This window comes from Antechinus flavipes, chromosome 1, assembly GCF_016432865.1.
Source record: "Antechinus flavipes isolate AdamAnt ecotype Samford, QLD, Australia chromosome 1, AdamAnt_v2, whole genome shotgun sequence".
In the NCBI taxonomy this organism is placed as follows: Eukaryota; Metazoa; Chordata; class Mammalia; order Dasyuromorphia; family Dasyuridae; genus Antechinus; species Antechinus flavipes.
The window spans coordinates 116,836,211-116,849,526 of record NC_067398.1 but is presented as its reverse complement, the minus strand read 5'-3'; the positions used below and the strand labels follow the sequence as shown (position 1 = coordinate 116,849,526).

Genomic DNA, 13,316 nt, shown 5'->3' with positions numbered 1-13,316 from the left:
CAAAGGGAGCAGATTCTGAAAGTCTCCCTGAGAGGCCCACTCGTTAAAGACATGGCACCCAATAGGAATCTTTCTAAGTACTCAACTAGAAAAGAAAGGTGATAGAGAATCAATAATTCTGGAGGTATAAGTTTCCTTAGTTACATATGTTCCCTAAGTATATGCCACATTACAATTGTACATTGTTTGTGACCATTCTTTCCTTGGATGTTGTTTATATTACCAGGATAATGTGCCTCAGGTTTGTGGGAGGACTGTTTTACAGCTATTGTCTTTTGAAACCACCTTAAAAATGCCTTTTCTAAGGGTTAACTACATCTATTTCCTGATTGTTATGGGAAAGAACACTAGTGGGAGCTTGAGAGTTATAGTTTTGCTAGTATTGCTCCACAAGAGATAGAACCTCCTGTTCTATCATGAGTAGAAACCATGCTCTGGAGACCCTACTCATAATTACTGGTAAGGAAGTAATCCAGAGAGGGTGCTATAAGTATATGGAGAATGTGTGCTTGAAATATCAGAATATTACATAATAAGAGAAGATAAGGTTGGAAAGGTAAAGGCAAATTGGAGGATTTTGAATTCTAGACAGTGGTATTTTAATTCAGATCATTTCTCCTGCAGCACTGTTTCATTTCTGCAAGAATAGAAGGGGGAAAAGATTTCAGGGAAAACAAATTGCTGAGACACCAAAAAGATAGGTAACCTATAGGATTGCACAAATTTCAGAAGTTCCTTCTTTCATTTGTTTGCCTTTGAAAGAGACTTCTGGCCAGTCCTTTAGTGTATAGGGTAGTGTATAGGGCACCAGAGAGCTTCTGCTGTAAAATTTGGGAGATTGGATACTTCTGTTAGTGGGATCACAACCTGTTTTCTTGATCTTTTGTGCCTTGAACTGGTGGCCAGAGAACTGAGACCAGGTTAGGGAGAATAGTAGTTGTGCTGTGGAAGTGGTGTATTGTGGAGCATAAGTAGAAGACCAGATCCAAGAGGTGTCCAGAATGCCAAAGATTGGCAATGATCATGAAATCTGAGGAAGTATGAGCAAAGGGCAACTCTCTCTCCCCCATGCAGCCCTTTCTTTCCTTTTTAAATTCTAAGGAATCTGACTAAAAATCCCCTTTTCTTCATTTCTTCTCTATAAATCGGGTGCTTTGGGGGCTTTTTGAGGAACCCAAGAGAAGAGAGCTCAGTAGGGAAGAAGAGTTGTGTGGAATAGTTGGGCTGAAATGAGAAGCACTTAATTTTATTTGCATTTTTGTTATGTTTAATAGACTATATGACCAAAATATATTGACTTATTGTGTTCTATTAGTTTGTGGATTGTGGATTGAGAAAGGAAGTCCACATGTAGGAGGGGGGGAAATATTTCCAATTTTAAAAAATTTGACAACATTACAGCACTCCTTAGTCTAAACCCAGAACCAGGTTGAGGCCATCTGAAATCATAGATTATAGATTTTAAGATTGTAATGGTAGCAGTCATCTGAACATTTGAAGTTGGGAAGCCTCTGGTGGCCAGTGGAAATACTACAATGTTTTTAGAATGGCTACTCTACTTGGGCTCCAAGGTAACTCTTGCCAGGGCTCCTGGCTTTGAGTATACAGTTGTCTACTGGACTTCTTTCATACTGCCCCACCTCCTTGGATAATTAGCTAATAAAGTGGTACTCTGAAGGTAGCACAGTAGCCAATGCAGGCTATTTACACCAATGCAGTGTCCTAAATGAGACAATTAAGTCCAACTACCAGGCAACACGCCATGAAATGGAAAGCCAGACTCTCTATCCCTTTCTGAGGCATATGGGAACAGAGAGGACAGTTGGAATCTAGGGGAGAATAAGACACTGGAAATAAGTACTTGCTTGACACACTCAGAGAAAGACCCATCACCCGATGTCCCAGACCCCAATCATGCAAGTGGGAGAGATCGCTGCCAGTAACTGCTGGACAATCTGTGGTCCAGAGTCCCATGACTCTAAAATCAAATTCTCTTTGCCCCACAGTTTTGTATCAACAACAAAAATCCTATTTCACCATCAAGAGGCCCAATATGTTCCTTTTTTTATTTATAGCTTTTTATTTACAAGATATATGCATGGGTAATTTTTCAGCACCCAATATGTTCTAAATGAGGAAAAGAAATACATATTTGATCTGTTTAAATAATTTTCTCAATTGGGAAAAATGGATGGTGTGGGGCCAGAGGGAAGACAGAAATACTGGTTAGGAGGCTATTGCAGTACTCTAAGTGGGTGGTAATGAGTGTGTGATACTTGGGTGGTGGTGGTAGGTGTGGAAAGGAGGGGACAGATTGAAGAGATGTTACAGCTGAAGTGGACAGGTAGAATCTCATGGGTGGAGGCAGCTGAAGTGACAGGTCATAAACCCACATAGGGAGCCTTCTATTTGTCACATGGCTTAACATCCCTGGTGGGAGATGACCCAGTTGTCTGTACTTGAACATGGGATGACGTGGCTTTGTTTATGTTCCTGAATATGGCAGGTAGCCATTGTGGATAACCAGGGGAGGCCTTTCTATCTTTCCCAGGAGGGTGGCCGGTTCTTGATTTTGAAAACACTGGGAACATGCCCAGTGGGGGCTGTAGGGAAGCATCTGTCTCTGGCATGAAGTAGGAGGCAACCAAACAGAGTTAGAAAGGGAGGGGGAAGAGAATTTTGTTAAGAAAATATAAGATCAAGAAGGAGAATAGACTTCTTAATTGTGGGTGGCTGGACTCAGACAGCTTGCCCAGGTTGACCAAGGATTCCTGGAAAAATGATTTCAGGAGTGAAACAAACAACTCTCTGAGCCAAGTTGAGTTTTCATGATTTCCTTACTTGTAACTAGTTTGTATTAATAGTAGGGTTAAGTGATTTTCTCAGAATCACCTAAGTAATGAGTAGCAGAGCTGGAATATGAAACCACTTGTGATTCCAAATCATCTCTTTCTCCTCTTTTTATGAAAGAGGATACTTTTATTGTGCTGGTAAGCTAGCCAAAGACCAGTACTTTGGTCAGCTACTCTGAGTATATTTCTTGAGGGGAGAGAAAGCTTCTTTGGCTTCCTTTACATTAGTAATGCCAAAATCTCCCTGAATGCATATTAATTTAGAAAACCACAGATGGACATTATCTATGTCCTATTGCATTTCTATTTATTTATTTATTTTAAATATTTCCCAATCACATTGTATTCTGGTTCAGGAAGCTCTTAGGACTGTTGCAGGCAGTATGCAGCTGCCCCCAAAACAAATATTTGTTGAATGAATCAGTGAATCAATTGAATGAGTAGAATCCTAGAGAAATTAAGTGACTTATTCAAAAACACATAGTGTTAGGGGATTCTCTTTACAACCTACAGAGAAATCTTCCTGGTTGTTCTCAGAAGTGTCAGTCCTCTTCCCCTTCCCAGCCACAAGGGGACAGAAAAACTTTCAGTTTAAGCTGTAATTGTGAAATGTTTAACAAAATAAATGAAAGTACAATAAAGCATAGATAATGTTAATTTGTGGTTTTCTAAGTCAACATGCAGGCTACAGGGATCTGTTTCTATTTGTGTTTGCTCTAGAAGGTCAGACCAAAAGGATATGGGACCATTCTCCATTAGAAGTCGGGCAGGAATGAATGGGAGCAAAGACCCTGAGATCTTGCTTCATAGAACTTCTCCCATTCCTCATAGGGAGTATGGGTATAGGACCATAAAGAAGTTATGAAGAAAGTAGATAGTTATTGGGCACAATCTTTGGAAGTCTGTGGGAAAAGCCTTGGAGTCTGGTTTACAACCCAGTGCCTGACTCTAAATAAGCATGGAATACAATTCAAAATCTCCCATAAGAAGGCAAAGTCAATGGGAGGTGAGAGGGAGGGTGGGAAGCTGTGAAGGAGAGAGAATGAAAGATCTAGATGTCTGAACTCCCACTTTCTCCTGCTCAATGGGGACACTGGTCTGTTCTGTCCCTCCCTAGGTCTACCTCTATCCTGGGAGTCTTTCTGAAATTATTACCCCCCCCTTTCCTTTTCCCAGTCTCTAGTTATGTTGGGCTAGAAAGAATTTCTCATGCTACAACTCAGCTGGTGATAAGTCTGATTTTAGGACTAACCTTCTGTATCCTTTCATTTACTGTAGGAAAGGGCTCAAATGGAACTCTTGTGAGCTCCTTGAAACAGGAGTTAACTCCTGTTCCTTGCCTCAAGACCCAATCCTAGGGAAAAAAACTCCCACAGAACTGGAAGACAGTCTCCAGGAGACTCATGGTTATCCAAGTTCTCCACAGAGATCTCTTCTCTAAGTGGGATAAGAGGAAAAGGGCAGAGATTTATGTTCCCCTCTTTGGGGATTGTTGCAAAAGGTTGAGCTGGGAGAGACACTACTAGTGACTTCCAATGAGTAAGTCATTTAACTTCTCAGTACCTCAGTTTTCTGCAAGATAAGGGGCCTTCCAACTGTCAATCTATGATTCTTAGAATTCAATGAGACCTTAGGGATTTCACCTTTCACACATGGGAAAAAATGTTATGTGTTCACATGGACACAGTCCTTTGACAGAGACTGAATTTGAACCCAGCTCTTCTCCTAGAGCTCAGAGAGCCTCAATCAATCAACCCCTAAGGAGGAAGCCTATTGTGTCGCCATTACTGTGCCATATTACTGTGGGAGAGAGGAGACAGTTCAGATTTGGTTTTTGACTTCAGAGAGTTTACAATGTAGGAACTGATAAATTGCACAAACGATGAAACTTAGTACATGTATGTTAGATAAGGTTCGTGAAATTGTAGTATATAATTGAATGGTAACCTAGGTGGATTATGGAGTTTAGAACTGGAGAGGACCTTAGAAGTATAATGGGAAAAAAGCACTGGTTCTAGGAGGCAGAGGGTATGGGTTCAAATTCTGCCATTGATACTATCTGTGTGGCTTTGGGCAACAAACATAACATATTTGAGTCTCAGTTTCCCCATCTTTAAAATGAGGGGGTTGAATTCTATGAATTCTACTTCTATATTCATGCTCCCCTATGATCTCTCCCAAGAAGCAGAGATTGGGATTCAAATTCAGATCTTTTGATTGCATAACCAATATTCTATCCCCTCCCTCATGCTGTCTGAGTAGGTTAGAGGAAGAAACTGGGAGTTTTGGGGGGAGTCAGTCAGATATAATAGGAAAAGTGTTCAATTTAAGTGAGAGGAACTGAATTCAAATCCTGCCTCTGACACATATTAGCTCTGTAAATTTGGACAGCTCATATAAATTCTCTTGGTCTTTGTTTCCTCAGAGATTGGAATAAATGACCTCTAGGTACTTTCAAGCTCTAGCCACATCCGATATGTTCTACCTTCTTGGGGTGTCATTCCTCCTCCCCCATCTCATTTTATTTTAACTAGACCTGAGATGAAATCCTTCAACCTTTACTACAACTTATGGTTTGGGATAATTGTCATTAACATTGAGGTTATGTGACTCATCCAGGGACACCCAAATAATATGTATTAGAGTCAGGACATGAATCTAAGAATTCCTGATTTTAAGGCTGGTTCTCTTTTCATTAAGCAAGACTGTTCCTCATATCAAATCCTTATCAGAAAAACATTTCTAGGTTCCCAACAATATGAAGAATTCAATAATAACAATAATTTACATTTCCATGTCACTTTACAATTACAAAATACCTAATATTCATTTCTCATTTGATTCTCACAACAAACATTTATGAAATGTCTACTGTATACAGAACATTGGGCTTCCTGTATATAGAACAGTATGTTATGTTAAGGAAACAAAAATTGAGATAAATTACCCTTGACTTCGTAGAGCTTAAAGTGAAAGAGAGAGAAAAGTTACTAATACAGAGTATTACATTGCCTAATCTTGCAGGACAGTTGCATCAGAGAGGTATGGGTAAATGGTACATGAAATCTGGTGGAAGTGGAGTAGGTGGGTGGCTGAAGGGAAGGCATTTCCAGTTGAGAGATCATAGAAGGCTTCCTGGAGCATGTGGCATTTAAATGGACCTTTAAAGACTGGGAGGGAGGAAACTGCTGGCAAAGGGAAGTATGAGCTCAATCATTGAAGCGTATGAGCTCTGTATGCCTTTGGGATGGGGCAAAGAGGTTTGAGAAGTCTGGGACATCTCTATTCTCCTCCTCCTTAAAACTCAAAGGGCCTCCAGATCTCTTTACTCTCCTCCCTGCCCTCTGTCAAATGTTCTCCCTCTCCTGCCTTATCCCACATCAATACAATTAGCACAGGGTTAATGAGAGGTAATAGGGTAAAAAAGGAAAGAGTAATGGCCTTCAAAAGAATCTGGAATGCCGGGATCTTGTAATAGCCCTCCTCAATATTTGATCTCTGGCAATATTTGACCTTCCCTCAGTCACATAAAATAGGAAGGTTAGACTAGGTTCTTTTCTTGACATGACAGAATTATTCCAGAGGTCCCTTTGGCCAGCTTTATAGCTATTTGGTCTAGTCGAAGAAGTCTCTTGCAGGAAGCAATCTACAGGCTTCCCTATCAGGAGGCCCCATTCTCCTTATTTCCAAGCCCCATCAGTCACCACTTCCTTTGGTCCTAAGGTCTCAGGATCTTCCCATTATGGGCACTCTCCACAGACACCATCTGACATCTCCTTCCCTTAGAGAATGATTATCTTTTTCTTGAGAAGATGTCTGTCCTCTTCTAGCCCAAGGAGCTTCCCCCTTCCTGGCTAGAGAACACAGGCTCTTTAAAGACTGGGAGGTGAGGAGAAGGCAGGCAGAGATGGAGCGAATGGGCAGGTGCCAGGTGCCAAGGCTAAAAATATAAAGGCTGGCCTTCCCAGGAGCACCTGTTAGCCTAGGGGGAGGGCAGGTGGCCAAGCCTATCTGCCCAAGGCTGCTGGAATGTTCTCCTAAGCAGCACCAGCCCAGACCAGACTGTGCCATTCTTTCTTGCATTGTTCAGACTGACCCACCCATCTATCCTGCCAATCTGACCCGCTGTGGCAGCTGTGGATCTGTGATGAACTTCTGTGTGTATACTAGCCCTAAGTAGGAATTTAGAGACAGAAGGAACATCAGAGGTCATCTGAGTCAACCCTTTTATTTTCCAAATGGGGAAACTGAGATCAGAGAGTACAAATTACTTGTCCAAGATCATATAATTGGTTACAGACAGAATTGGGGTCCAAATGCAAGACTCTTGCCTTTTATGGTCCAAACCCAGGGTCTGAGCTAGAATAGGAAGATGGTTTTGGATATAATTTTAATATAGAGATATGAAGAAAATCAAACTTGACAAAGCAGCATGGAAAAATCACTCTATATAAAGTGAGAAAATCTGGCTTCTAGTCACAGATTTGCCATTAACTGTCTGTGAACCCTGGATAAGACATTTAATTTCCATGAGCCTCAATGTCCTCATCTATAAAATGGAGCCAGAAATATTTGCGTTACCTGCCTCATGAAAACATTACCTTTCCAGCCTTGTGGTGCCTCTCCAAACATTCTTCCCTCCAGCCAAAATGAGATCACCCTTTGTCCAATGGCCAAAGGGACCTCTGGAATAAGTCTGTCATGTCAAGAAAAGAACCTATTCTTTCTTCCTATTTTATGTGACTGAGGGAAGGTCAAATATTGCCAGAGATCAAATATTGAGGAGGGCTATTACAAGATCCCGGCATTCCAGATTCCTTTGAAGGCCATTACTCTTTCCTTTTTTACCCTATTATCTCTTATTAACCCTGTGCTAATTGTATTGATGTGGGATAAGGCAGGGGAGGGAGAACATTTGACAGAGGGCAGGGAGGAGAGTAAAGAGAGCTGGAGGCCCTTTGAGTTTTAAGGAGAAAGAGAATGGAGATGGGAAATGGATAATCACAATCTTCTATCCTGTCTCTTCTATTCCACACTTCTACTGAGCCTGGGTTGTTAGCTCTCCAGGATCTGGACCTCTCTCTATTTTCTTGTGCTATCAATCTTCTATTGTCACTTAACTCCCTACTCTTCTTGGGACCAAAGGCCAGCCATTTCAATGATGTTCTCAGTGGTGTCCTAGAATCACTCCCTTTCTGTCTCATCCCATCTTACTTGGCTTTTAAGCTACAGTGAATTGCTTTTCTTTGCTCCCTTTCATGGGTCTTTTTTTCCTCATGCCCCTTTCATGGAAGATATTGCCAAAACTGTTCTTAGTGTTCTTTTTTTCCTCTTCCTTTGGTGATTCTACCTCCTCCCATAGCCTCTTCTCTTACTTCATCAAGATTGAGCTCAACTATCTCCTACCCTGTGGGAGCTTAAAGAACTTGTGGTTCTTACCTCTAGAACTAAATTTCCAAATCCATGTTAGATTTTTTTTTCACCTGAATGTTCCACCAAATGCCAGAATCAACATGTCTTCAGGCAAAATCTTCATTTTCCCTCTCAGAACTCCTATTCCTCATTTATGCTGATGATACCATCATCCCTCACTCACTTAGGCTAGAAAATTTTTTGTTGTTCAGTTGCTTTTTTTTCTTTTTGGCAAAGATTATAGAGTGGTTTGCTATTTCCTTCTCCAGCTCATTTTATAAATGAGGAAACTGAGGTGAATAGGATTAAGTGACTTGCCCAGACACTTAGCTAATAAGCATGAGACTGGATTTGAATTCATGAAGATGAATCTTCCAGTCTCTAGACACAGCATTCCCTCCATTTTGGCGTCACCCAGCTGCCCGTAGAAAACCCAGAGACAACTTGGACGTCTTCATTGTCATGTCTGGCCCATTCTTTTACGATATTGCCTCATCTCTACTCCTACTGCCACTGGTCTATGTCAGGCTTTCATCTCCTGCTGGCTAGACCGTTGCAATAGCCTCCAAGAAGGTTTCCCCCTTCACCGTCTCCCCCCTCCAATTTATCCTGCTTCCCACCCCGTGTGCTCTAAAAATACCCATGCCCCGTATGTAAATGTGCCATAACCCACACGTAAGATCCGTACAAACACACTCTGGATGCCATCCTACAGATGTACGGACCCATACAGGACACCCACCGCTTCCTTCCTACACATGTAGGTGATACGGCCCTACAGCACCCCGTACCTCAGACCCTACTCTGTACATACACAGCCCTCCCTGTACTCTATTTTGTACCTACTGGCACACACACACACACACACACACACACACAAGATGGGCAAGAACACAGCCTTCAGTCCCCTAGAAGAGAAGGCAAGATCTCCATCTTAAACTCTCCTCTCAGGGAGCCCGTGGAACAGCGCTCTCCTCCGTGTCCAGCTGCTTCTCTTGGCTGGGCCGGACTGTGAAACCGGAGGGAGGTTTCCTGAATTTCTTGTATCCTTAATGGGTTTTTCCACGCTACAGTAGGGTGTGTGTGAGTGAGTGTCCCCGGCCCCAGAATCTCCCAGGACTTTAGGTTCCTTGAACCTTCTTGTCCCAGAATGGGTGTGAGCCCAGTTAATGACTTGGGACTCCCATTAGGGGTCCTTAAAATGGTTGTTTCTTTCCACCTTCTCTCCTGCTTTCTCTCCCCCTCTGCCTGTTGCCTACAGGGCAGAGAGCCAGGGAGAATTCAGGCACTGAGAGCCGGTCCCATGTGTTTGTGTGGGTGTGCATGTTGCTCACGTGTGAGTCTGGGCATTTATGGACACGGGGTCTTTGTGTTTGTGTGTGCACTTTGTGGGGAAGGGGCCGGTGGGCCAAAGAAGCCAGAGGCAGGAGCTGCACTGGGCTGATGTCGGGTCTGTGAGCTTTCAGGGAAACATGAGACCTCTTTCAGCATTTTCCCAACCCAAAAGCAAGTGCATTAACCACCAGTAACCCGCTTCAACCACAGACCTCCAAGAAATGGACTGAGTGTTGGCAGCTGGAGACAGGGGTCACCTCTGCTCCAAGCCCCACCCACACACTGTGCCTAGAGGCTGAATCAGCACCTAGGGATGGAGATCTCCGAGGACCTGGGAAGAGCCCAGATAGCTCCACCCAAGACTGACAGGGGAAAGCCTGAAGCAACACGGTCTGGGAGAAAGAGCCCAGAGACCTTTGCAACTTTGTGACTATTTGTGTCCCCCCATGAGCCTCAGTTTCCCTTTGTGTAAGATATGGAGATTATCATTCTAGGGTGTCACAGGGAGTAAGGCTCCCACCTGTTCTGGAGCTGGGGGTAAAGGTAGAGGATGATGACTCTGAGCCAAAGCATGTGGCTGGGGGAGTGGGGCTACCCCAGCTGCCATTAGGTGGGCTTGTAAGCAGATGATTCACCTTCCTTCCCCCTCCAACTAGGCAGACACACACCTCACGCATCCCCACCCCCTTTTTTCGCCTCCCCCCCCATGAAGTACCAGGGATTTTAGGAATCCAGGGTATGTAGGCAGGGGAAGGCCACCAGAAGTGAGCAGAATGCATTCCTCTCCTCAGCCAGGGAGACGTGCCCAAAGGGACCTGGGGCGGGCTGGGGCTCGAGGGCTGGGGGCACTCAGCCTGAGGAGGGCCTGAGGGGTCACAGTGGCCATGTACAGCCACAACATGCATATTCCCAGAGTCACCCAACATAGATCCATATGGCAAAAGCATACGTCCTCCTGCTGCCCCCGGGATCCCCGTCTCTGTCCATCGCCCTCTCCCACTTCTGGCTCATGTGGCGCACATCCTGAACTTTCCCCTTTGAGGGCCGTGCTATTCTTGTCCCTCACAACTCCCCCCCCCTGCCCTAGTGACCCTGTGACCACACTCTGAGCCCAGAACCAGTGGGGCTTCCCTGCCGAGTGAGCCCCGCTATCCCCTCCGTGGGCTGCCCTCTGCCGCACTGACCTCTGAAGGGGAAGGGTCTCCAGAGTCTCTTCTTCCTTGTGGAGGCAGATGAAGCAGAAGGCCTGGACGTCCTCAGCCCCGCAGCCCGTGGGCCAGGGAGGGGGCAGGTCCAGGATGGGGCAGGTGGAGCAGGTCGCAGAGGCAGAAGCCTCCTCATCGTTGGTGTCCACAGCCTCCGCCGGGCCCCCGGAGCTGGTGCTGGTCAGAGTCAGCAGCCCATCTTCCTCCTGCCCGCAGGGCCTCCAGCCCCCATCCTGCACCTTCTCCCCCAGGTTGCCCGTCTCCCTGGTGTGTGGAAGAGCCTGGGGCTCCCCCGGCCACTCAGAATGCCCTCTCCGGGGGCTGCCAAACCCCGGGCTGGTGTCCTCCCTTCTTGGGAAGCCCAAGTGAAGAAGCAGGAGATGATGGAGTTCGGCTGTGCTCCTAGCAGAGGGCTGGCCCAGGGGGTCCCCGGGGCGCAGAACCAGGACCTGAGGTGCTCTGAGCTTCTCTTTTTGCCCCTAAGCGGTACCACACACCTGACCGGGGTCCCCCTGACCTCAGCAGCCGCAACCAAGCGGTGGTCCCTGGTCTTCCCAGAGGGGCAGGGATGGGAGGGCGAGCCCAGGGATTCCCAGCGGGCCAACTAGCAGGAGTGGCGGCTGGGAAAGTTTGCTCTTTTCCTGCTGGCTGTGGCTCAGGGAGCCAGGAGGGACTGATGTCTGGGAGCTGACGATGGCCCCTCGCCGGCTACCTCACCCCCGGCGAGGCAGGGAGGCCGGGGCTGCTCTGAGGCGATCTGGGTGCTCCCTCGTGGAGGAAAGTTCTGGCCTGGAGCTCTCCTCCCCTGGCTGGGCTCTGGTGAGACCAGACCGGCGGCTCCTCACTCTCACTCTGACTCTGACAGATCAGCGACTGACTGTGTGTGTATTAATAGCTCGAGATTCACGCTGAGAGGCAGGAGCTTAACTCCTTCCTCCCCGCAGCCCTGGAAACGCTGTGCGGTGCCTCTGCCCATCTTTGGGAGCCGGCGTCGAGGCCCCAGGACAAACGGGGGAGCCTGTGGGGCTGGCTGGGGGCCCAGAGGAGTGAGCAGCCGTCCCTTCCACACGCGAGAAGGACGCCCAGAGGCATTCTCCGTACACGGCCCACCTCCTCTCCAAACAGATTGTCCGGGGGCTGGGGACCGCGTGGGTAGGTCCGCCCTTCCCCGTGCCACTGGGTAGTTTGCTGGTCCTTACTGTGGTAGTTCAGGGGTCAGCAACGGCAGCACTTTCAAGGTTAAGGTCATGGTGTCGTTACCTGGGGGTCAGGTAAACCTGCCTTTGGCTTATGACCATCTCTGGCTAAGGGCATTAGGAAGCGCAGCAAGGCCTGCATTCAAGCTGTGTGATCCTGGGCAGCTCCCTGTTTGCCTCAGTTTCCCCATCTGTAAAACGAACTGGAGAGGGAAATGGCAAACCTCTTCAGTGTCTTTGCCAGGAAAGCCCCACAGGGTCATGAAACACATGTCAGACACGATAGAACAACAACAGATCTAGCTGCCTGCCCCCACCTCGTCCCAGATTCACCATCTCACCATTCTAGCCAGCCCTCTCCGTCCCCTACGGACCCCTCACTCTCGGAAGAGAGAGTCCTTCAACCCCTGCTTTAGCCTAAACCCTGACTCTGGCCACAGGCTGATTGCACCTCCTTCCCCCAAGCCCACACTTACTGAAACCCTAATAATGGCACATACGGGGCCCTCACCCTAGTCACATATACTCCCACAAAGGGACGCCCCGATTCCAGCCTCACACTAGTCTAACATCACAGGCACAGTCTTTGGGTCTCAGGCACTGGATGAGAATGGGAGGGCTCCTTGCAGACCTTCTCCAGCCTTATTCCCATAATTAGTGACAGGATCGGAGACAGAAGGAAGGTCAGGAGGGGGATTCTCCTTCTGGGAAGTGCAGCACGTTGTTTGTTCTTATGGAAAGGCCACTGGGTAAAGCGATTTCTCTTTCTGCTGAGCATCCTTAAGCTCCAAAGATGATTGGGAGGAGCAATAATTGGATTGTAGTGCTTTTTTTTCTGGACTACATCATCTCAATGTGACTGGAGAAGGGGGTGTGTGTGGTCTCTCTTTGGGATTAGTTGGAGGGCCAGGTCTGGGTTGGGATTTAAGTGGGTTGTAGGCTCTGTGTTGAGGAAACCTCTTCAGGACTGTCCCCTAGAACTGGTTGTGCTGTAACTCTGGGTCAGTAGCCCAGAACTACTTGTTTCCAGGTTCCAGGAAAGGTACTTCCTTCCCCACCACAGGAATCGGGAGGAGGATGAGCAGGAGGGTCAGGAGAACTTGGGAAGGGAGAGTGAGTGCCTCAGGAAAGAGGGAATAAGGGTAAGGTCAGAGACCTGAGGAGTGGGAACAGCTGGACCTCCCAAACCTAGTCTGGAGCCTAGAACTGGGCAGAGAAGGGACCAGGAGGAACCCGGAGGAGGTCCCTCTTCCCCCACTCAGTGCAGTCTCATTCTGGGGAGGGGGAGGGAGGAAACCAGGACAGGCCTCCTACCT

The 13,316-nt window shown here is 46.7% G+C and overlaps 1 protein-coding gene across 1 annotated transcript in view; it reads right to left on the bottom strand.

The window, feature by feature from the left end:
* SBK1 (SH3 domain binding kinase 1) overlaps positions 1 to 11,426 on the bottom strand; it is a 117,464-nt gene extending 106,038 nt beyond the window's left edge. The window contains exon 1 of the mRNA XM_051988387.1: positions 10,784 to 11,426. The gene's annotated coding sequence lies outside the window, so the exon portion shown is untranslated. The remainder of the gene's footprint in view (positions 1 to 10,783) is intronic.
* Between the last annotated feature and the right edge of the window lie 1,890 nt (positions 11,427 to 13,316).